At 40.8% G+C, this 22,196-nt stretch overlaps 1 pseudogene; it reads right to left on the minus strand.

Annotated features, from left to right (window-relative positions):
- Positions 1-20,927: 20,927 nt before the first annotated feature.
- Positions 20,928-21,918, minus strand: LOC125091488 (40S ribosomal protein SA-like; annotated as a pseudogene).
- Between the last annotated feature and the right edge of the window lie 278 nt (positions 21,919-22,196).

Here is a 22,196-nt window from a genome sequence, read left to right on the forward strand (position 1 = left end):
GAAAAGTTAAACCTATCATTGATATGGAATTGCAAGGGACCCCACATAGACAATTTTGAAAAAAGAAAAGAAAGTTGGAAGTCTCACACTTCCCAGCTTCAAAACTTACTACAAAGCCACAGTAATCAAACAATGTGGTACTGGCATAATGATAGACATATAGATCTGTGGAATAAAACTTGGTGTCCAAAATAAGCTGAAACATCTATGGTCAATTGATTTTCAATAAAGATACCAAGATCATTCAATGGGGGAAAGAATAGCTTTTTCAGTGATGGTGCTGGGATGAGTAGATAGCCACATGAAAAAAGAATGAAGTTGAACACTTTTCTTTACATGATATACAAAAATAAACTCAAATGGATCAGAGACTTAAATGTAAGAGTTAAAATAATACAGTAAAGCTTTTACAAGAAAACTAGGGATAAATCTTCATGACCTTGGATTTGGCAATGGATTCTTATATATGACACCAAAAGCATAGGCAATGAAAGAAAACAGATACATTGGACTTCATCAAAATTAAAAGGAAAAACTTTTTTTTGGTCTTTTAAAATTTTTTTATTTTTTATTTATTAACATATAATGTATTATTAGCCCCAGGGGTACAGGTCTGTGAATCGTCAGGTTTACACACTTCACAACACTCACCATAGCACATACCCTCCCCAATGTTCATAACCCCACCACCCTCTCCCTACCCCCCTACCCCCTGGCAACCCTCAGTTTGTTTTGTGAGATTGAGAGTCCCTTATGGTTTGTCTCCCTCCTGATCCCATCTTGTTTCATTTGTTCTTTTCCTACCGCCCAACCCCCCAACGTTGAATCTCCACTTCTTCATAACAGGGAAATCATATGATAGTTGTCTTTCTCCAATTGACTTATTTCACTAAGCATAATAACCTCTAGTTCCATCCAGGTCGTCGCAAATGGCAAGATTTCATTTCTTTTGATGGCTGCATAGTATTCCATTGTATATATATACCACATCTTCTTTATCCATTGAACATCCAATGAACATCTAGGTTCATTCTATAGTTTCCATAGTGCCCCTTCAGATCACTACATTTGTATCTTTAGGGTAAACACCCAGTAGTGCAATTGCTAGGTCATAGGGTAGCTCTATTTTCAACTTTTTGAGGAACCTCCGTGCTGTTTTCCAGAGTGGTTGCACCAGCTTGCCTTCCCACCAACATTGTAGGAGGGTTCCCTTAAAGGAAAAACTTTTTGTGTATAAAAGGACACCATCAAGATAAAGAAAAGATAGCCTATAGAATAAAGAAAAAACATTTGTCAGTCATACCTCTGATAAGGGACTTGTATCTAGAATATACCAAGAATTCCTATAACTCAGTAACAAAAAGGAAATCAACGAAATTGAAAATGGGCAAAGTGGGGTACCTAGGTGGCACAGTTGGTTAAGCAGCCAACTCTTGGTTTTGGTTCAGGTTGTGATCTTAGGGTCCTGAGATTGAACACTTCATGAGGCTCTGTGTTCAGTGTGGAGTCTGCTTGAGATTCTCTCTCCCTCTGCCCCTCCTGCTCATGCTCTCTCTCTCTCTCAAATAAATAAATAAATCTTAAAAGAAAATAGACAAAGAAGTTGAATAGAAATTTCTCCAAAGAAAATATATAAATATCCATGAAGCACATGAAAAAAATGCTCAATATTATTCACCATCAGGGAAATGCAAACAAGTGAGATAATACTTCACATCCACTAGAATGGCTGTAACTTAAAAAAAGGAAAATAGGTATTGGCAAGGATATGAAAAAGTTGGAACCTTTGTATATTGCTCATGGGAATGTAATGTGGTATAACCACTGTGGAAATAAGTTTGGGATTTTCCCAAAAGATAAGTATAGATTTGCCATATGACCCAGTAATTCCACTCTTAGGTATATACTCAGAAGAACTGAAAATGAGTATTCAAACAAATGCTTGTACATGAATGTTTATAATAACACTATTCACAATAGGCAAAAGGTATAAACAAGCCAAGTGTTCATTACCTGATGAATGGATAAGCAAAATGGTGGTGTGTCCCTATTATAGAATATTATTTAGCCATTAAAAGAAGCAAAGTACTGATACATGCTACAACATGGATGAATCTTGAAGAAATTATGCTAAGTGAAAGAAGCCACACATAATAGACCACATATTGTATAATCCCACTTACATGAAATGTCCAGAAAAGGTAAATTCATACAGGCAGAAAGCACATTGTTTGTTTCCCGGGACTGGGAAGAGAGGAAGAATGGGAAATGACTGGTTAATGGGTACAGGATTTCATTTGGGGGTGTTGAAATGTTTTATAAAGGTAAAAGTGATGGTTGCACAACACTATATATTTACTAAATGCCACAGATTGTATACTTTAAAATAGCTACTTTTATGTTTTGTGAACTTTACCTCAAAAAAGTCACTGCCTCCATTTCTTCAAATGTTAAACATAAATTTACCATGTGACCCAGCAGTTCCCCTGTTAGGTATCTACCTAAGAGAAATGAAAATGTGTCTGCATAGAAAATTGTACTTGAATGTTCATAGCAGCATTATTTATAATAGCTAAAAGGTAGAAACAGTTCAAAATGTTCACCAAGTGGTAAATGTGTAAACAAAATGTGATATATCCATATATGTTTGTCAATAAAAAGCAACAGAGTGTTGATACATGCCATACTATCTAAGAACCTCAAAAGCATTTTGCTCAATGAAAGAAGCCAGACACACACACACACACCCCACATATTAAAAGCCCAATTATAGGAAATTTCCAAAAATTACAAGTCTCTAGAAACAGAAACTAGATTATTGGTTCCCCGGGGCAAGGGCTGAGAATGGGGAGTGACTACAAATGGGCATGAGGGATCTTTCTGGGGAGGTGGAAATGTTCTAAAAGTGGATTGTTATGATACCTGTACAATACTGTAAATATGCTACAACTAATTAAACTATATATGTAAAGCAGGGAAATTTTATGCTATTTAATTATATCTCAATAAAACTGTTTTTTTTTTTTCAAAAGAACAATAACACAGAACATGCAATCCATCAACAGCAGAATACACATTCTTCTCAAGTGCACATGGAATATTTTCCGGATGCATCATGTGTTAGGTCACAAAAAAAGTCTTAATAAATTTCAGAAGACTGAAATTATATCAAGCATCTATTCCAAACACAAAGATATGAAACTAAAAATCAATTATAAGAAGGAAACTGGAAAATTCACAGTTATGTGGAGATTAAACAACATGCTACTGAATATCCAACAGGTCAAAGAAGAAATCAAAAGAGAAAAAATATTTTTGAGACAATGAAAATGGAAATACAACATACCAAAATTTATGGGATACAGCAAAATCAGTTTTAACAAGCAAGTTCATAGCAATAAACACCTACATTAGGAAAAAAGAAAGATCTCTGGGATGCCTGGGTGGCTCAGTCAGCTAAGCCACTGCCTTCGGCTCAGGCCATGATCCCAGGATCCTGGGATCGAGTCCCACATCAGGCTCCTTGCTCCACAGGGAACCTGCTTCTCTCTGCTTCTGCCTGCCACTCTGCTTGCTTGTGCATGCTCTCTCCCTCCCCCTCTTTCTCTCTCTGACAAATAAATAAATGAATAAAATCTTTTAAAAAAAAAGGAAAAAAGAAAGATCTCAAATAAACAACCTAACTTTACACCTAAAGGAACCAGAAAAAGAAAAACAAGCCAAGCCCAAAGTTAGTAGAAGGAAGGAAATAACAAAGATCAGAGTGAAATAAATGAAATAGAGATGAAAAAGACAATAGAAAAGATTTTTTAAAAAGCTTTGAAAATGTAGACAAATCTTTAGCTAGACTTAACAGAGAGAATGAGAGGGAGAGAGAGAACTCAAATAAATGAAATTAGAAATGAAGAAGGAGTCATTACAACTGAAACCAAACAAATACAAAGGATCATAACAGACTGTGAATAATTTTATGCCAACAAATTGGACAACCTACAAAGAATGGATAAATTCCTAGAAACATACAACCTATCAAGACTGAATCATGAAGAGATAGAAAATCTGAACACACCAATTACCAGTAATGAGATTAACTTAGCAATCACAAACCTCCAATAGGGGTGCCTGGGTGGCTCAGTGGGTTAAGGTCTCTGCCTTCCGCTCAGGTCATGATCCCGGGGTCCTGGGATCAAGCCCCGCATCGGGATCTCTGCTCAGCGGGAGCCTGCTTCCTCCTCTCTCTCTCTGCCTGCCTCTCTGCCCACTTGTGATCTGTCAAATAAATAAATAAAATCTTTAAAAAAAAAAGAACCTCCAGTAAAGAAAAGCCCAGGATCAGATGGCTTCCCAGGTGAATTCTATCAAACATTTATAGAAAAATAAATACCAATTCTTCTCAAATTTTCTAAAAAATAGAAGAGAAGGAAACACTTTCAATCTCATTTTATGAGGCCAGCATTACCCCAATAACAAAACCAGATAAAAAGACTACAGGAAAAAAATTACAGGCCAATGTCCTATCCTGAATTCGAAAATACATTAAAAGAATCATGCCCATGATCGAGTGGAATATATTCCGGGGATGCAAGGATGGTTCAACATCCACTGAACAAACAATGTGATACACCACATTAACAAAATGAAGTATAAGAATCATATGATTTTCCTAATGGATGCAGAAAAAAACATTTGACAAAATTAAACAAACTGGGTATAGAGGGAAGATACTTCAACATAATAAAGGCCATATATGACAAGCTTACAGCCAATACCCCACTCAGTGGGGAGAACCTGAAAATTTTTCCTCTAAGATCAGGAATAAGACAAGGATGCCTACTCTTGCCACTCTTGTTCAACATAGTACTGCAAGTCCTAGCCAGGGAAATTAGGCAAGAAAGAGAAATAAAAGACAGCCATATCAGAAAGGAAAAAGTAAAACTGTTTCTATTTGTAGATGATATAATATTATATATATAAAACCCTAAGGACTCACAATAAAACTGTTGGAAAGAATCAATGAATTCAGCATATTTGCAGAGTACAAAATCAATCTTAAAAAATAAGTTGCAAAAAAGTATAAGATGTTTTTCTTTATGCTGACAGTGAACTATTAGAAAGAGAAATTAAGAAAACAATCCTGGGGGTGCCTGGGTGGCTCGGCGGTTAAGCATCTGCCTTGGACCCACGTCATGATCCTGGGGTGCTGGGATTGAGCCCTGCATCGGGCTCCCTTCTTGGTGGGAAACCTGCTTCTCCTTCTTCCACTCCCTCTGTTTGTGTTCCCTCTCCTGCTGTCTCTCTCTGTCAAATAAGTGGGTAAAATCTTAAAAAGAAAAGAAAAAACAATCCCATTTACAATGGCATTGAAAGGAGTAAGATACTTAGGAATAAATTTAACCAAGGTGGTGAAAGATCTGTACACTGAAAACTATAATACATTGATGAAAGAAGACACAGATAATTGGAAAGATATTCTATGCTTATGGATTGAAAGAATTACTGTTATTAAACTGTTTGTACTACCCAAAGCAATCCACAGATTCAGTGAAATCCTTATCAAAATTCCAATGGCATTTTTTCATAGAAATAGAACAAACAATCCTAAAATTTGTTGGAACCATGAAAGATCCTGAATAGCCAAAGCAATCTTGAGAAAGAACAAAGCTGGAAGCATCATATTTCCTGATTTTGATCTATATTACAAAACTATAGTCATCTAAGCAGTATGCTCTCAAATCCTAAAAGTCCTCATCACGAGGAAAAAAAAACTGTAACTATATGAGGGATAGATGTTAGCTAAACTTATGTTAACTAACTTAATCATTTTGCAATATATGTATGTCAAGCTACTATTCTATACACCTTAAACTTATGCAGTGTTGCATATCAATTATATCTCAATAAAACTGGAAAAAAACCAGTATGACATTGGCATGAAAAGAGACACATTGATCAGTGGAAAGAATAGAAAGCCCAGAAGTAAACCCATGCATATACAGTCAATTAACTTACAACAAAGGAGCCAGGCATACACTTGGGGAAAGGATAATCTCCTCAATAAATGGTATTGGGAAAACTGGACAGACACATGCGAAATAATGAACTGGACCTCCATCTTACAACATACCCCCAAATCAGCTCAAAATAGATTAAAACCATGGATATAAGACCTGAAATTGTAGTAGAAAACATACAGGGTAAGCTCCTTGACAGTAGTCTTAGCAATGATTTTTCGGATTTGACACCAAAAACAAAGGCAGCAAAAGCAAAAATGAATAAGTGTAACTACATCAAACTAAAAAGCTTCTGCACAGCAAAGGAAAGTCTTTATTCTTCATACCTTTTTGAAATGGAAAGGCAACCTATGGAATGGGTGAAGATATTTGCAAATCATATATCTGATAAGGGTTAATATTCATAATATATAAAGAACTCATACAATTCAATAGCAAAAAACCCCAACAAGATTAAAAACGGGCAGAGGAACTGAATAGACATTTTTCCAAAGAAAATACACAAATGACCGACAGGTAAATGAAAGGTGCTCAACATCACTAATCATCAGGGAAATGCACCTCAAAATCACAATATCACTTCACGCTTGTTAGAATGGCTATTATTAAAAAGACAAAAGATAAGTTTTGGCAAAGACATGGAGAAAAGGGAACTCTTGTGCACTGTTGGTGGGAATGCAAATTGGTGCAGCCACCATGAAAAACAGCATGCAGGTTCCTCAAAAAATAAAAACTTGAACTACCATATGATCCAGCAATCCCACTTCTGGTTATATATCCAGAGGAAATAAAAACAGAGCCTCAAAGAGATATCTGCAGTCACATGTTCATTACAGCATTATTCACAATAGCTAAGATATGGAAAGAACCTAACAGTATATGTGATATATGTGATATGCATCCATTATATATTATTATATTATATTATATTATATATTCAGATATATACTCAGGCTATTATTCAGCTGCACCAAAGAAGGAAATCCTGCCATTTGCAACAACATGAATGGAGTTTGAGGGCATTATGCTAAATGAAATAAGTCAGACAGAGAAAAATAAATATTACATTGTACCATGCAATGTGTGGAATCTAAAAGGAAAAAAAAAATCAAACCCAGAGAAACAGACAGGAGAAAAGTGGTTGCCAAGGGCAGGGGAGTGGGGAAGATGGGGAGAGGTTGGTAAAAGGGTAAGAACTTTCAGCTATAAGAAGAATAAGTCTGGGGTGCCTGGGTGGCTCAGTGGGTTAAGCCGCTGCCTTCGGCTCAGGTCATGATCTCAGGGTCCTGGGATCGAGCCCCGCATCGGGCTCTCTGCTCAGCAGGGAGCCTGCTTCCTCCTCTCTGTCTGCCTGCCTCTCTGCCTGCTTGTGAACTCTCTCTGTCAAATAAATAAATAAATAAATCTTAAAAAAAAAGAAGAAGTCTGAGGATCTAATGTATAACATGGTGATTAGAGTTGACAACACTGTACTGTATAATTGAAATTAGTTAAGAAAGTAGAACTTAAGTGTTCTCACCAAAAGTAATAAATAAATTAAATTAAATTAACAACAACAACAGTTTCTCTAGTTCCTGCCCTACTTCTCTGCATGGGCAAACAGCTTGAAAATGTTTGTACTCGTGTACATATTTCCTCACCTCCTGTTCACTTTTTTTCCTCTTTTAATTTTTTATTCCTCCAATCTCCCCTTAACCCATTGCATTTTGCCTTCCACTCCTTCCTCTTAACCCATTGTAATTTGCCATCCACCACCATCACTCCCTGTTCTCTGCAAGACAACCAGTGACCTTGTTGGTAAATCTAGTGGATGGTTTTCAGACTTTGTTTCATGTATTATTTGTAATGTTGACCTGTTCCCTTCATTTGGAAGATAATTTGCCCTTGGTTTCTGTGACACCCTATTCTTGGTTCTATTCTTTACTCTTTGGCCACTACTTCTTATTCCCTTTTGTGGGCCCCTTTCCATCTTCCTTTCCTCAAATGTTGGTGTCTGATAGGGTTATGTCCAAGACCCTTTTCTCTCCTCAGTCTGTACAACCATGGTGGGTGATCTCATTCATTCCTATGGCCCTAATAACCATCTACATGCTGATGGCTCCCAATTCTCCAGCTCCTGACTACATTTCTTTCCTGAACTCCAGATCCATAAATCAAACTGCCTCCTGAATATCTCTCCTTGGATCCCCCAGACATCGAATTCAGTGTTTTCCCTCTGAAACCGGTCCTTATTTGGGTGTTCTCTGTCTCAGTGATTCGTTCCACTATCCTCCCAGTCATGTCAGCCATAAATCCAGGCTTCTTCTTTGACTCACTATGTTAACTATCACATGCAATCCACTCACTAATAGTGCTGATTTTCACCTCCTAAATATTCTCTTTTATTTATAGAGTTTATTTATTTATTTGACAGACAGAGATCACAAGTAGGCAGAGAAGCAGGCAGAGAGAGAGAGAGAAGCAGGCTCCCTGCCCAGCAGAGAGCCCAATGCGGGGCTCCATCCCAGGACCCTGGGACCATGACCTGAGCCGAAGGCAGAGGCTTTAACCCACTGAGCCACCCAGGCATCCCCTGAATATTCTCTTATTCAGAGATTCTACACAGAGGTTCATAGGCCCTGGAAGGTTTTAGAAAATACACGAACATGCTGAGTTGTAAGCAAAATTTGGTACGATTATGTATATTAACATTTTCCTGGGAGAGTGTGCCGACCATAGCTTTCATCACACTCTCATACAGGTCTGTGACTTGACAGAAAGTGAAGCATTGGAGCCCCTGGGTGGCTCAGTTGGTTGAGCGTCTCCCTTGTGCTCAGATCAGGATCCCAGGGTCCTGGAATGTAGCCCCGCATCAGGCTCCCTGCTCAGCAAGAAGTCTGCTTCTTCCTCTCCCTCTGTCCCTGCTCATGTGCTCTCTCTCTTTCTCTCTCTCTTTCTCTTTCCCTCAATAAATAAATAAAATCTTTATTTAAAAAAAAAAGAAAGTTAAGTATATTGCTCTAACTCCATCCACTTCTCTTCATCCACCCCTCCACTCTGACTAGATGCAGTCACTACAGAGGGTTATTTCTCTATATAATAGTCTCTTTGTTCTCTAAGGGCTGCAAATAAGGAGGGGATCTTGCTGAGGAAATGGGCTGAGGCTAGTAGGGCTGGAGGCATCTATTCCTAGAGGCTCCCATGTACTACTGTGTCCTGCTCCTCTCCCCACTTTCTGCCAACAGATCATTTATTCTTTCACTTTTTCTTCCCTCCCCATCTCTCTTTCTTCATCTTTTCCCGAAACTCTATTCCCTATTCTCTTTCCCTTCTCCAGCTCCTCCCTCATGCCTCATTAACACATAATTATAGGGTAATCAGATCTTTGATACACATAGCTTGAAGCCTCTTAAAACCAAGACTAGAGGCAGCTTCATCCTATTCATTGGTTCCCACTTGCAGAGGACCCCCAGCAACCCCTCCAAAGAAGAGGAAAGGCGACTGAGCTTGAGGTATGATGTCTGTAAGTAGTGAGACACCAGCCCCAAGTATAGCTGTAGTAGCTTAGGAAAAATATGTGGGCAGGCCAAGGAATCATAGACCTTATAATTTTTTATTAAAACTTAAAGTTTGGGGGCGCCTGGGTGGCTCAGTGGGTTGGGACTCTGTCTTTGGCTCAGGTCATGATCCCAGGGTCCTGGGATCGAGTCCCGCATTGGGCTCTCTGCTCGGCGGGGAGCCTGCTTCCTCCTCTCTCTCTCTCTCTGCTTGTCTCTCTGCCTACTTGTGATCTCTCTCTCTCTGTCAGATAAATAAATAAAATCTTTAAAAAAATTAAACTCAAAGTTTGGAAGATAATTTTAAAAGGATCTAACCTGATCTTCCTCTCATCTCATACAGATGGTCCTTCTTGATTCCCTACTTTTCTTCATCCTGTACCTCCATCAACAAGTTTTTGGACTCCATTTTTATATATATTTCATTTTTTCCATTGACCTAAGTGTCTATTCTTTCTTTTAATACCACTGCCTTATGTACTGTAGTTTTATAGTATTGTAGCTGTCTTGAAATCAGTAGTGTGAATCGTCCAACTTTGTTCTTCAGTATCATTTTGGTTATGATAGGTCTTTGGCTTTTCCATATAAACTTGAGAATCACTTTGTTTATATCTACAAAATAGTTTGGTTGCATTTTAGCTGAAATTATTCTATAGATCAAGTTGGGAAGACCTGAAATATTTGACAACATTGAGTCTTCCTATCCATGAACATGGAATATCTCTCCATTTATTTAGATCTTCTTTGTTGTTGTTGTTGTTGTTGTTGTTGTTGTTTTATTTGTGTTTTGTAGCTTTTCACATTCAGATCCTGTACATATTTTGGTATTTTGTTACATTTATACCTAAGTACTTCATTGTTTTGCAGCTGCTATAAGTAGTACCATTTTCTTAAAAATTCCTATTCTAGGGCACCTGGGTGGCTCAGTCATTAAGCGTCTGCCTTCAGCTCAGGTCATGATCCCAGGGTCCTGGGATTGAGGCCCACATCGGGCTCCCTGCTCAGCGGGAGGCCTGCTTCTCCCTCTCGCACTCCCCTGCTTGTGTTCCCTCTCTCTCTGTGTCTCTGTCAAATAAATAAAATCTTTTAAAAATAAATAAATAAATAAATAAATAAATAAAAATTCCTATTCTAATTTTTCATTGCTGGAATATAAGAAAGCAATTGATTTTTGCGTATTGAAGTTGTGTCTGCAACCTTGTTATATATGTTCTCATTACTTCAGAAGGTTGTGTGTGTGTGTGTGTGTGTGTGTGTGTGTGTAGATTGGGGTTTTCTACAATGCTACAAATTTTGATAATCTGTATTTTCATTTTCATTTAATTCAAAATATTTTAGAATTTCTCTTGAGATTTCTTTGACACATGCATTATTTTTTTCTCTTTTTTTTCCATTTTATTTTATTTCTTTTCTTTTCAGTGTTCCAGCATTCATTGTTTATGCACCACACCCAGTGCTCCATGTAATACGTGCCCTCCATAATACCCATCACTGGGGTCACCCAACCCCCCACTCCCCTCCCCTCCAAAACCCTCAGTTTGTTTCTCAAAGTCCACAGTCTCATGCATTATTTAGAAATGTGTTGTCTAATTTCTAAACATTTGGGGACTTTCCAGCTATTTTCTATTACATATTTCTAGTTTAGTTCCATTGTGGTCTGAGAGCATAATTCGTGTGATTTCTATTCTTTTCAATTTGTTAATATATATTTTATGGCCCAGAATATGGTCTATCTTGTTGAGTGTTCACTGCAGACTTGAGAAGAATGTGCACTCTGCTGTTGGATGGAGTAATCTATAAATGTCAATGAGATCAAGTTGATTGATAATGATGTTCAGGTAAAAATATATCCCAAATCTGTCCACTTAACTTTCTCTACCATCACTATCCTAGCATAAGCTATTATGGGACCTGTACCTCCTAATTTGTTTCATAACTAGCCTACTAACTTGTCTGTTTCCAATTTTGCCCTCCTTATAATCCATTCTCCTCACATCACACAGAATGATTATAGATCATATCACTCCCAGCTCAAAGTCTCCATTGGCTTTTCATTGTACCTACAATAAAATCTAAACACTTTCCCATGGTTGGCATGGCCATGCACAGTCTTTTTAAAGTTATTTCTAAATTTAGGTATAATTAACATATAGTGTTATATTAGTTTCAGGTGTACAATATAGTGATCCAACAATTCTATACAAGACTCATGTATAGGGCTCATCATGATAAGTGTACTCTTAATCTCTACCATTTCACTGTGTTCCTACCCACCTCCCCTCTGGCAACCTCCGGTTTATTCTCTATATTTTAGAGTCTATTTTTTTGTTTGTGTCCTTTTTCCTTTGTTTGTTTCTTAAATTCTGCATATGAGTGAAATCACATGGTTTATTTATCTTTCTCTGACTGACTTGTTTCACTTAGCATTTTACCCTCTAGCTCTATCCATCTAGTTACAAATGGCAAGATTTCATTCTTTTTTAGGACTGAGTAATATGCCTTACACAGTCTTGCTCCAGAACTTCTTTCCTGCTTCATTTAATATCAGTCTCCCCTCTTGCTCTCCCTAGTCAGACTTCTTCCTGAAACCCTTTGAATATACCAAACTCATTCTTATCTTAGGGCCTTTGACCTTGCGTTTCACTTTGTCTTGGATGCCATGGCTCTGGATCTTCATGAAATGACTACTTTCTTGTCATTCAGTCTTGCCTTAGCTGTCACGTCCCTGGAGAGACCATCCTTGCCTACTCTATTTAAACTTGTTCCCCACCCCTACCCAGTCACACTGCCTTTGTACATTTTTTTTCCATTTGTTTTCAAAGAACTTTTAACTTTTGGAAATGATCTTCTTGTATGTGTTGGTTGTTTGTGTCTATTATCTTTTCTCTAAAATGTGAGCACCAATTGATCTGGGACCCTCTTAACCACTGAGTTGTCTATACCTAGAACAGAGCCTGGGACCTAAATATATATTGAATGGCTGCACTTCCACTTGGACATCTCCAGTGACTTGGAGCTGACTGCATTGATCTATGAGGCAGCCAATGCCTCTGTGGGTAGTTTTGTAATTTAGAGATTTCATTTTTCTCTTGAGCTAAATACTGCATCCTTGGCCATAAAAACAGATCAGAAAAGAAAAAAACATGACCATTACAAAAGATGCTGAGGAAGGCTTTGATAAAATTTGACACCTGTTAGTGACCAAAAACAAAACAAAACAAAACAAACAAACAAAAAACCTTGCATAGTAGGAGTAAGAGGGAACTTCCTTAACCCAATGAAAGCAACCTCCGAAATCCTACAGCAAACATATATAATGGTGAAACATTCAAATTTTTCCTTTTAAAATGAATAACAAAACAGGGATGCCCATTATGGCCCCTTTTGTTCACTATTGAACTGGAGATCCCACACAGTAAGACAAGGACATAACATAACAGGGGTAAGGTTTTGGAAGGAAGAAACAAAACTGTCATCTAAATCTACTTTTTCAAATCTTTCACCCACTCGTCCTCCTTCTGTTTCCTGGAGGCCCACGGACCAAAGCTGTCCCCTCTTCTGCATGACAGCCCAGGTCTTCTTCCCCCTCTGGGCCTCAGTAACCTCAGCTGGAAAATGAAGGGTTGGACAAAGTAATCCAAAAAGCTTTTTGTGGTTTCATCTTGCCATGATTTATGAGTCTGTATCCTCTCTACTACTAAACACCTCTATTTTCTTTAACAGTTTCTAATAGTGATGACTTCCAGAGCCTTCCTTTCTTACTGACATGCTGAATCTTGTTTTTGTTTTTTTTTTTTTAAAGGTATGATGCCCAGAACTGGGCAGAAGGTGAAAAAAGGATAAAGCATGAAAAGATTGGAGTAGAGGGATTTAGCCTGAAAATAGAGCCTAAAAATGAAATGGTAGAGAGAGGTAGCAGAGGGAATGGTCAAGGGACGGCATTTAAGGAAGAAATTGCCTGGTGGGAGAGAAGTCAAGGACTTCTCTCCCTGGGATGGGAGAATGGTCCCCCTCATGGTTTAGGGGACAGTGATGGGAACTGAGTTGTAGTTGGTCACAAGCATTTGGTGGCTCTGTCAGTCTTTCCTTCCAGCTTTCCTATCCGTAGGCTGTAGGACCCTCCTTTCCATAGCTGAGATTGGGGGAGAATATTGACTAAAGCCAGCTCAGGGTGGCAAGGGAGGCTTCACTGAGCCAGGTCCCTGCCCAGGAGGCAGGAGCAGCCATCACAGTGGGAGGGAGCAGCAAGCCAACAGCTGAGTGAGACAAGGCCTGGGTTATTTTTTTTCCAGTTTGTTGGCATGTGGGTGGATTTTTCTCCTTTTTTCTTCTCTCCTGCTCTCTGCCGTTTCCACAGAGATGTGGGAGTTTGCAAATTTGTCTCAGTGGAGGGGAGAGGCAAGAGCTGATTTGGGGGGTCCTTGACAGGGACCAGGGGAACACCAAAGGACACTGCAATTCTGGTAGCAAGAAACTAGGACCTATTCCCTAATGGTATCACTGGGGCAAAGAAGGCTCTCACTCTCTCTCCTTTCCTCTTAAGGTCACAGATATGCCTTCTCACCTCTGCTCATCTCTTGGCTCTCAAATCCATCCCACCTGGTAATTGCAAAAAATCTCTCTCTTCTTCTTTCCTTGCTCTGCAGTGTCAAATGCCTTTTCCTCAGGGCCCTGAACAAACTATGGGAACACCTGACACTCATGCCCAGAGGCTGCTCTCCTCCCCAGTACCTGTGGGGGTTTGGGGGTGGGAGGCCAAGGAGCCTTACTTTTTTTCCCAGTTATTTATTTAAAGCATTAAAAAACCCCAGTACCTATAGCACATGCTAAGTGTTAGATGAGTATTTCAGGGGAAAGCTTTCTGAAAGTATTGAGAGGTGGGTAGTTTAGGAAAGGCTTCCTGGAGGGCGTGGGACCTACACAAATTGACAAAGCACGCAAGGGCATGCCAGGCAGGGACAGAGAGCATGGCACTGTGGGTCTGGATACCTACATGCTGATCCCACTTCTGCTGTAAATTTGTAATGTGATGTTGAACAAGGAATTTGCTTCTCTTGGGCTTTCTTTTCTCATTTGGGAATCAGGCTGGGTAGCTAAAGCTCTACAGGTCTCTGGAGCCTGAATCCTCATTCGTGGCCCTGGGGGCTATGAGCCATCGAATGACATCATGTGTATGCATCGTGCACTAAACATCATCAAGGGGTAGGATGACCAAATTTCACTATTTGCCTGGGACCAGGAGGTTCCCCAGAAAGTGGAACTTGAGTGCTGAAATGATCCCGGGCAAACCGGAGTGGATGGTCACCCTAATAAGGGCCACATCCATTACTTGATATTATAGTGATCATGATCATTATTACCACTAGAGGGCAACACTCTCTTATGCTTGGGAGAAGGTCTTACCAGACCCCCCCCACCGTCCGGCCACCACCACCAAAGATGCAGAACTGCCCCCTCATTCCAGGACCAGTTAATCCTCTGGGTCTTTCTCCTGTAGAGGACATCACTGAGGAACAGAGAGATCTGTGGATTTCAAATACCAGCAGCGTCTTTTTGTTCTTGCCAGCCCAATGTCTGGTTCTGCCCTTCGTGCCTGGTACTCAGGTGCCCAGTCTGTGCTACTGTGGCAGAACTACTGTGAGTCTCCAGGCACTCACAGCTTTGGTTTGTGTAAACACAGCAGACACTTTTTCTTCTTCCTTCCTTCCTTTCTTTCCTCCTTCCTTCCTTCCTTCCTTTCTTCTTTTAGGTAATCTACACCCAACGTGGGGCTTGAACTCATGACCCCAAGATCAAGAGTCCCATGCTCTAATGACTGACACAGCCGGGTGCCCCCAACTGGCACTTTCTCAAGGCTATGCTGTTAGTTCCCTGCTTTGATTGTCTGGCAGTGTAATTATTCTACGAGGCCAGATCCGTTGATACAAGAGCTGGCTTTCTCCCTCCTACGGAATTGATTTCTGTATTACCATATATCCCTTATCACAGTGAACTGTAGTTATGATTTATCTATCTATATACCCCATTAGGTTGTTGATTCATGCATTCAACAAACATAGATTACTTATTGCTTACCTACCATGTTCCAGGCCTTTTGCCAGACTCGTGGTACAGTGGGGAGCGTAACAGACGGAGTATCTGCCCTTGTAGAGCTAATAGTCTAGTGAAGGAGGCAGGAAGAAAGCAAACAAAGAACCGCACAAATCAATATGTAATTACATACTTGCTAAGCTCAAGGAAGGAGAAAGACTCACTGAGAGCGTTTATCAGAGGGATCTGCCTCATCTGGGAGTGAGAGACGGTGCCGCTGAAGAATTGACATTTGAACTGAGATCTGAAGGATGAATAGGCAGTAAGTAGGCAAAGGCAGCGAAAAGAGCTTTCTACGCCAAAAGAACAGCAGGTGTGCAGGGCCCAAGAAAGGAAGAGCCCAGCTCCCAGGAGGAGCCGGTTGCTCCTTGAGGGCACAGCCTGCCTCTTGTTCCTCTCTTGCTATAGCTCCAGGCCTGGCACACAGATATGCCAAATCAGTGTCTGTTGAATTGAAGTGGATGAAATTTTGTCATGGAAAGTATTGTGGGCTGCGGGTGGGGGTGCCAGAAGACCCAGCTTCTACTTCCAGCTCTTCTGGGCGATTCAGTTCCATTTTCCACCTGTCTACTGGGCATTCACCATGTCCAAGGACCTGCAGCCCCGTCTAGGTGGGGGACTGAAGGGCAAACAAAATTGTCTCTGCCCCTTAGTACCACGTGGTCAGTGAAGGGGCTGACAGGTAGACAGGGAGGCCCCTTCCACTCTCTGGGCTTCTTTCTCTCCAGTTCTAAAGTGTGGGGTTGGGATAATAGGATCTCTAAGGCTCCTTCCAGCTCTAAAGGTCTTGATGTGCTCTTTCTTGAATAACAGCAGCAGGAGCAATGGAGCTGATTTTTTCGTTTCTCCTGCCCTGTAGGAGTCAGATGGAATAAGACTGGGGAAATTGCGGCCAGGAATTCTGTTTGTGGACCATTTTTCCATGTACAAGGATCTTGGAAGCAATTAGGGTTTGCTGCTTCTGACTAGAATGTTCTAGCATTTGATGAACTTTTGTATTTTTCCTCTTTCCCCACCTGTCCCCCCACCCAGTCTTCTTTTCTACACATAGAGCTGTATTTTGCATCTATTAGGGCTGGAAAGGGCCTTTTAAATAATCTCATCCAACCCTTCCATCCAGTGCTTACATTCCCTATGCAATAAGCCCTCCAAATGAGGCCATCCAGCCACTACGTGAAGACATCCCATGGTAGTGAACTCACCGTCATTGCTAAGCTTTGCCTCTGAGAAGTTTCTGCCCTCTGGGAATTTGTCTTCCTGTACTTTTTATCCACTGCTTCTGATTGTGCCCGTCAGAACTAAGCACAATAATTCCACTGCATTGCCCCTCTGACAGCCTATTGGATATTTGAAGCCAGTAATCATGTCTTCACAAGCCTGCTCTCTTCTAGGCCAAATATCATCTGTTCCTGCAAATGTTCTTCACTAGTTCAAATCCCCTTAGCATCTGTAAATATAGTTTAGTTTATGTAAGATTTATATCCCGCCTACCTTAAAGAGGATATTAGGAGGCTCATCAGTTATAACATGAAAGAAAGACAATTAGGGATAAAAATGTGGAAGAAAACAGACCAGAGACCATGTAAAGGAAGCACGAATAGATGTTGCCAGGTACCCAAAATGAACTGGATTATAATTGGACTCTGAATTTGGCTCAAAATTTTATGGCAGCTAGGACAAATTTGGAAACACATTGGGTTATGTGGTTTTATGTTCTGACAGGATCAAGCTTACAAATCCTCTTCGGAGAGAAAATTTTTCCTGAAACAAAACTCCCGACTAGCCTATTAGGATTGCTTTCTGTGAGACTGTTCCAAGACTGACAGGCACTTTGGATATATCTTGTCCCTTCCCCCACTAGGGAAAAGAGGACTGGAAAGTTGATTAATTAATTAGCTAAATGCTGTCTCAGTTTTAAGCACTGCTATCTCTTTAGGGATCCCCACAGAGATGAGAGACTTCCTTTTCCCTTCCTTCTTCGTTCTCCTATGTTCCTCACAGATAGGCACTTCCTTAGCATTCTGCTCTTTATAGTCTGCAATCTTAAGACTCTTTGGAACACTGGACCTCAGGAAATAGCCCAAGTAAGGAACTGTAGCCTAGTGATCACACAGCAAGTATGTGCAAATCATTTCTCTGGGTCCTCAGCGTCCTCATCTGAAAAGTGAGCTAATCTTTAACGTCACTTCTGCTCTGACATTCTGGACCTGTAAACTCTTTGATGGAAAGAACAATGACTTTTAAAAAATTTTTGATTTTCCCATCTCGTGTCTGGCAGCTAACCAGTATAAGAGAAGATCTGTTTATGGACAGAGCTGTGAGAACCCAACAGGAAAAACCAATTTGAACAGGTGCCACCTTTGCATCTGAGGAAAATATTTCCTGGCTCTTGTTATTGTGATGAGTTCTTGATGACTGGATACTGGTAATGGTGAGATGTGCTTTTCAGGGCTCTTTCCTGCTCTGGCTCCATATTCCTTGGCAAAGCCGGCCCTAGGATAAGGAGAATTGGAGCAATCATGCCAGAGGCTGAGGCTTCTGGGAAATGACCCTGGGAGCCATCAGGCAGGAAAAAACAAAAAGGTAGTACCACAGTTTCAACCAAATAACAATGAACCAAGACAAAACTCACCTTGTGGTGTGTAATGTTTGGTACATATGATATCCATGTGGAGCCCCCGTCGCCGCCTACCATGTTACTCTCTTGCTCAAAAATGTTCCTGACTTTTCATTGCCTGTAAGAGAAAGTCCAGATGCTCCAGCTTGGCAATGGAGTCTTCTCTAAGCTAAATCAAGCCATGTCTTCCCACTACCTCCTATCCCTTACAACACACACACACACACACAGACACACACACACACAGACACACACACACAGACACACACCTGCTCACGCACTTATATCTTGTGCTTTCTTCAACCAAACTGTGTGTGGCTCCTCAAACACACACTGTTTTACTGACCGTTCCTTTCCTCCCAGCACACGTGGCTCCATGCAACAGGTATTTTTCTCAGCTCTTCCACTTCCACCTGTTAAAATTTTAAGCTCAGCTCAAATACCTTCACAGCCATAAAGACATCCCAGCACCCCAGTCCTGCTGTGCCTCCGCTCTGGTCCTTTACACCTTGTATTGTTAGTCCTGTCTGTGACTTATGGTTGGAGCTCTCTGACTAGACCGGGAGCTCCCTGAGGGCACAGGCTATGTCTGATTCACCCAGGGCTCTCTATCATCCTTCCCTGTTTGGTCTTTCTCCAGAGCACCAGTGTTAGTCTCCTAGGGCTGCTATAACAAAGTACCCCAAACTGGGTTACCTCAAACAATGGAAATTTATTTATTCTCTCAGGGCTCTGAGGGCTGGAAGTCTGAAATCAAGGTGGTGGTGGGACCATGCTTCTCTCTGAAGTCTCTAGGGAAGAATCTTTCCTTGTCTCTTCCTACCTTCTGGTGGTTACTGGCAATGCTTAGCATTCCTTGGCTTGTAGATTGCAATGTCTGCCTCTGTCTTCACATGTCATTCCCCTTTGTGCGTGCACGCATGCGTGCATGTGTGTGTGTGTGTGTGTCTATGTCCAAGTTTCTCTCTTCTTATAAGGACACCAGTCATTGGATTAGGACCCACACTAATGGAGTATGGCCTCACCTTAACTTGATGACATCTGCAAAGACACCTAGTATACCATCCAACATGCTCTGTATCTTCTATTTGTTTATTGTCTCTCTGTTCTACTAGAATGTTAGCTTCATGAGGTTAGAGGTTGTTGTCTATTTTATTCATTATTCTATCCTCAGTGTCTAGAACAGTGTTTGACACATAGTAGAGACTCAACAAGTATTTTGTGAATGAATCTCCCTACCCATTCACCCCATGCCCCACAGGGAATCTGAATGAAAGAAGCAAGGATAAGGATGAGAATGCAGGTATTGCCTAGAACATAATAAATACTCTGTAAGTGTTCACTGGATGAATAGAAGTGTTTGATGGATGTGTTAACACAAAGATGGTGCATCTTTTTTGTATAAAGTACTGAGAAAAGATATGAAGAAGCGAGAAGGAAAACTCTGAGCATCCTGGCTATGCCTCCTTGTGACCCTGGGCAAGTCATTCAACCTCTGGGTTTCACTCTCCTTACCTGTAACATGGGGGTAATAACACTACCTACCTCATGGGATTGTCATAAGGATTAAGTGATGTAATGTAAAATGCTTAACACAGTGCCTGGCACATTGTTAGCTCCATAGAAGTGTTAGTTATTACTACTGTAATTGCTGTTATGTGCTACACTCTGTGCAAGGTATTTGTTTTTTTCTTAAACTAGCCTTATCGAAATAAAATTCACATATCATAAAATTCTCCCTTTAAAAATGTACAGTTCAGTGGTTTTTAATTAACAGAGTTGTGCAACCATCACCACAATTGAATTTTATTTTTTTATTTATGGTATTTTTAGAGAGGGAGAGAGAAAGAGGTAGGGACAGAGTGAAAGGGATAGAGAGAGTCTTAAAACAAACTACACGCCCAACGAGGAGCCCACCTCGGATCTCCATCTCACAGCCCTGAAAACACAAACTGAACTCAAGAGTCGGTGGCTTACCCAAGGGAGCCACCCAGGAGTCCCACCAATCTAATTTTAGAACATTCATTCTCTCTCAAAAAACCTCATACCTGTTAGTAGTCACTCCCCTTTCCCCAACACATGCCCCAGCTCCTGGCAAGCACTACTCTGCTTTTTGTCTCTATGTATTTGCCTATTCTGGAATTTTATATAAGTAAAATCACGATATGTGACCCTTTTTTCTTCTTAATAGAGAGAGAGAGAGAACGAGAGAGTGAGCGCATGCCAGGAGCAAGAGGCAGAAGAAGAGGGAGAGTGAGAAACTTAAGCAGGCTCCATACCCAGCATGGAGTTCAAGAGGGGGCTGCATCTCACGACCCTGAGATCATGACCTGAGCCAAAATAAAAAGTGAGCCGCTAAAGCAACTAAGCCGCCTAGGTATCCCACAATATGTGGCCTTTCGTGTCTCATTTAGCATAACGTAACATAATGTTTTTAAGGTTTATCCATGTTTTAGCATGGATCATTACTTCAGTCCTTTTTATGGCTGAAAAGTACTCCATTGTGTGGATATGGCACATTTTGTCTGCCCATTCATCAACAGATGAACATTTGATTGTTTCTGCTTTTTGGTTATTGCAAATAATGCTGCTATGAACATTCACGTACACGTTTCTTGGTGGACATATGTTTTCATTTCTCTTGGCTATGTACCTAGGAGTGGAATTCCCGGGTCATATGGTAACTCTATGGTTAACATTCTGAGAAAATTTCAAACTGCCCTCCCAAGTGACCACACCATTTTGCATCCCAAAGGACCACCCAACGGTTGTTCCTACCCATTCAGTGGCTGAAGCAGTGGGAGTTGCAGACCAGTCTTCTGTAGTGGGCTGAGCGCTCCAGTCTTCAGCAGGGAACTTCTATGAAAGGCACCGAAGGCGCGTACACACCTTCAGACCAGTTTGGGACCTTGGGTTGAGTAACAGTAAACTCAGGAACTGGAGCAGTACGTTCACCTTGAAATTCCTCCTTGGACACAACCTTTTCAACAGTGGCCTGCTCTTCCTCTTCAATCTCTTCAGGATCTCTGTAGAAGTAGAGATCAGGCATGACCTCCCATGGGTGCTCATGGGAGATGATGCCATGCATGCACAGAAAGAACTTCCTGGTCCAGACCCACCGAGGGTTCTGCCTTGTTGTTGCATGGGATGGCAATGCTGACATGGCACAGAGGAGTGTCTGTGTAATACAGAGCATTGGTAAGCAGATTAACATAAGACACTTAGGTGACAGACTGGTGATCAGCCCTGGGACCAGACATCACCAGAAGTCATGGCTCCGGGGAGGCTGCCTGGAGCTGGCTAGTGAAGTTTCGGGGAGTGAAGTGGCCAGCGGTAGGAGTGGATCCAGGAACAACAGCAAACTTGAACAGAGCTCACTGGCCACTATTACTGGAGTATATGACACTGGCGGCAACCAAGTTTTCAATGGTAACAACGGTACAAGCCACCAGCAGAAGCTTCTCCCAGATTTTCTTCAGATTTAAGCTGTAGATGCCTTCATTTTTCTCTTTAGAGATGTACAGTTCCGCTTGGAAGTCAAGCTTGTGCCACCTAAGAGGGTTCTTGCTGCAAAGACTTTAAGGACAGCCTCCTCCTTCATGTGGAGGACACTAAAGGCTCTGGAAATTGTGAAAGTTATGACAGGAACCCAAAACAACACCATATGGGTAGCACAGAAATCTCATTGTGTGTGTGTGTGTGTGTGTCTCATTGTGGTTTTTGATCTACATTTATCTGGTGGCTAATGATGGTGAGTGTCTTTTCATGAGCTTATTGGCCCTTTGTATCTTCCTCAGAGCGATGTCTCTTCTAATTCTTCGCCCATTCAAAAACATTGGGTTGTCTTCTTGTTGTTGGGCTCTAAGAGTTCTTTGTGTATTCTGAATACAAAACACTTATCAGATATACCATCGGCAAATATTTTCTCCTATTCTGTGGATT

This window comes from Lutra lutra, chromosome X, assembly GCF_902655055.1.
Source record: "Lutra lutra chromosome X, mLutLut1.2, whole genome shotgun sequence".
Lineage (NCBI taxonomy): Eukaryota > Metazoa > Chordata > Mammalia > Carnivora > Mustelidae > Lutra > Lutra lutra.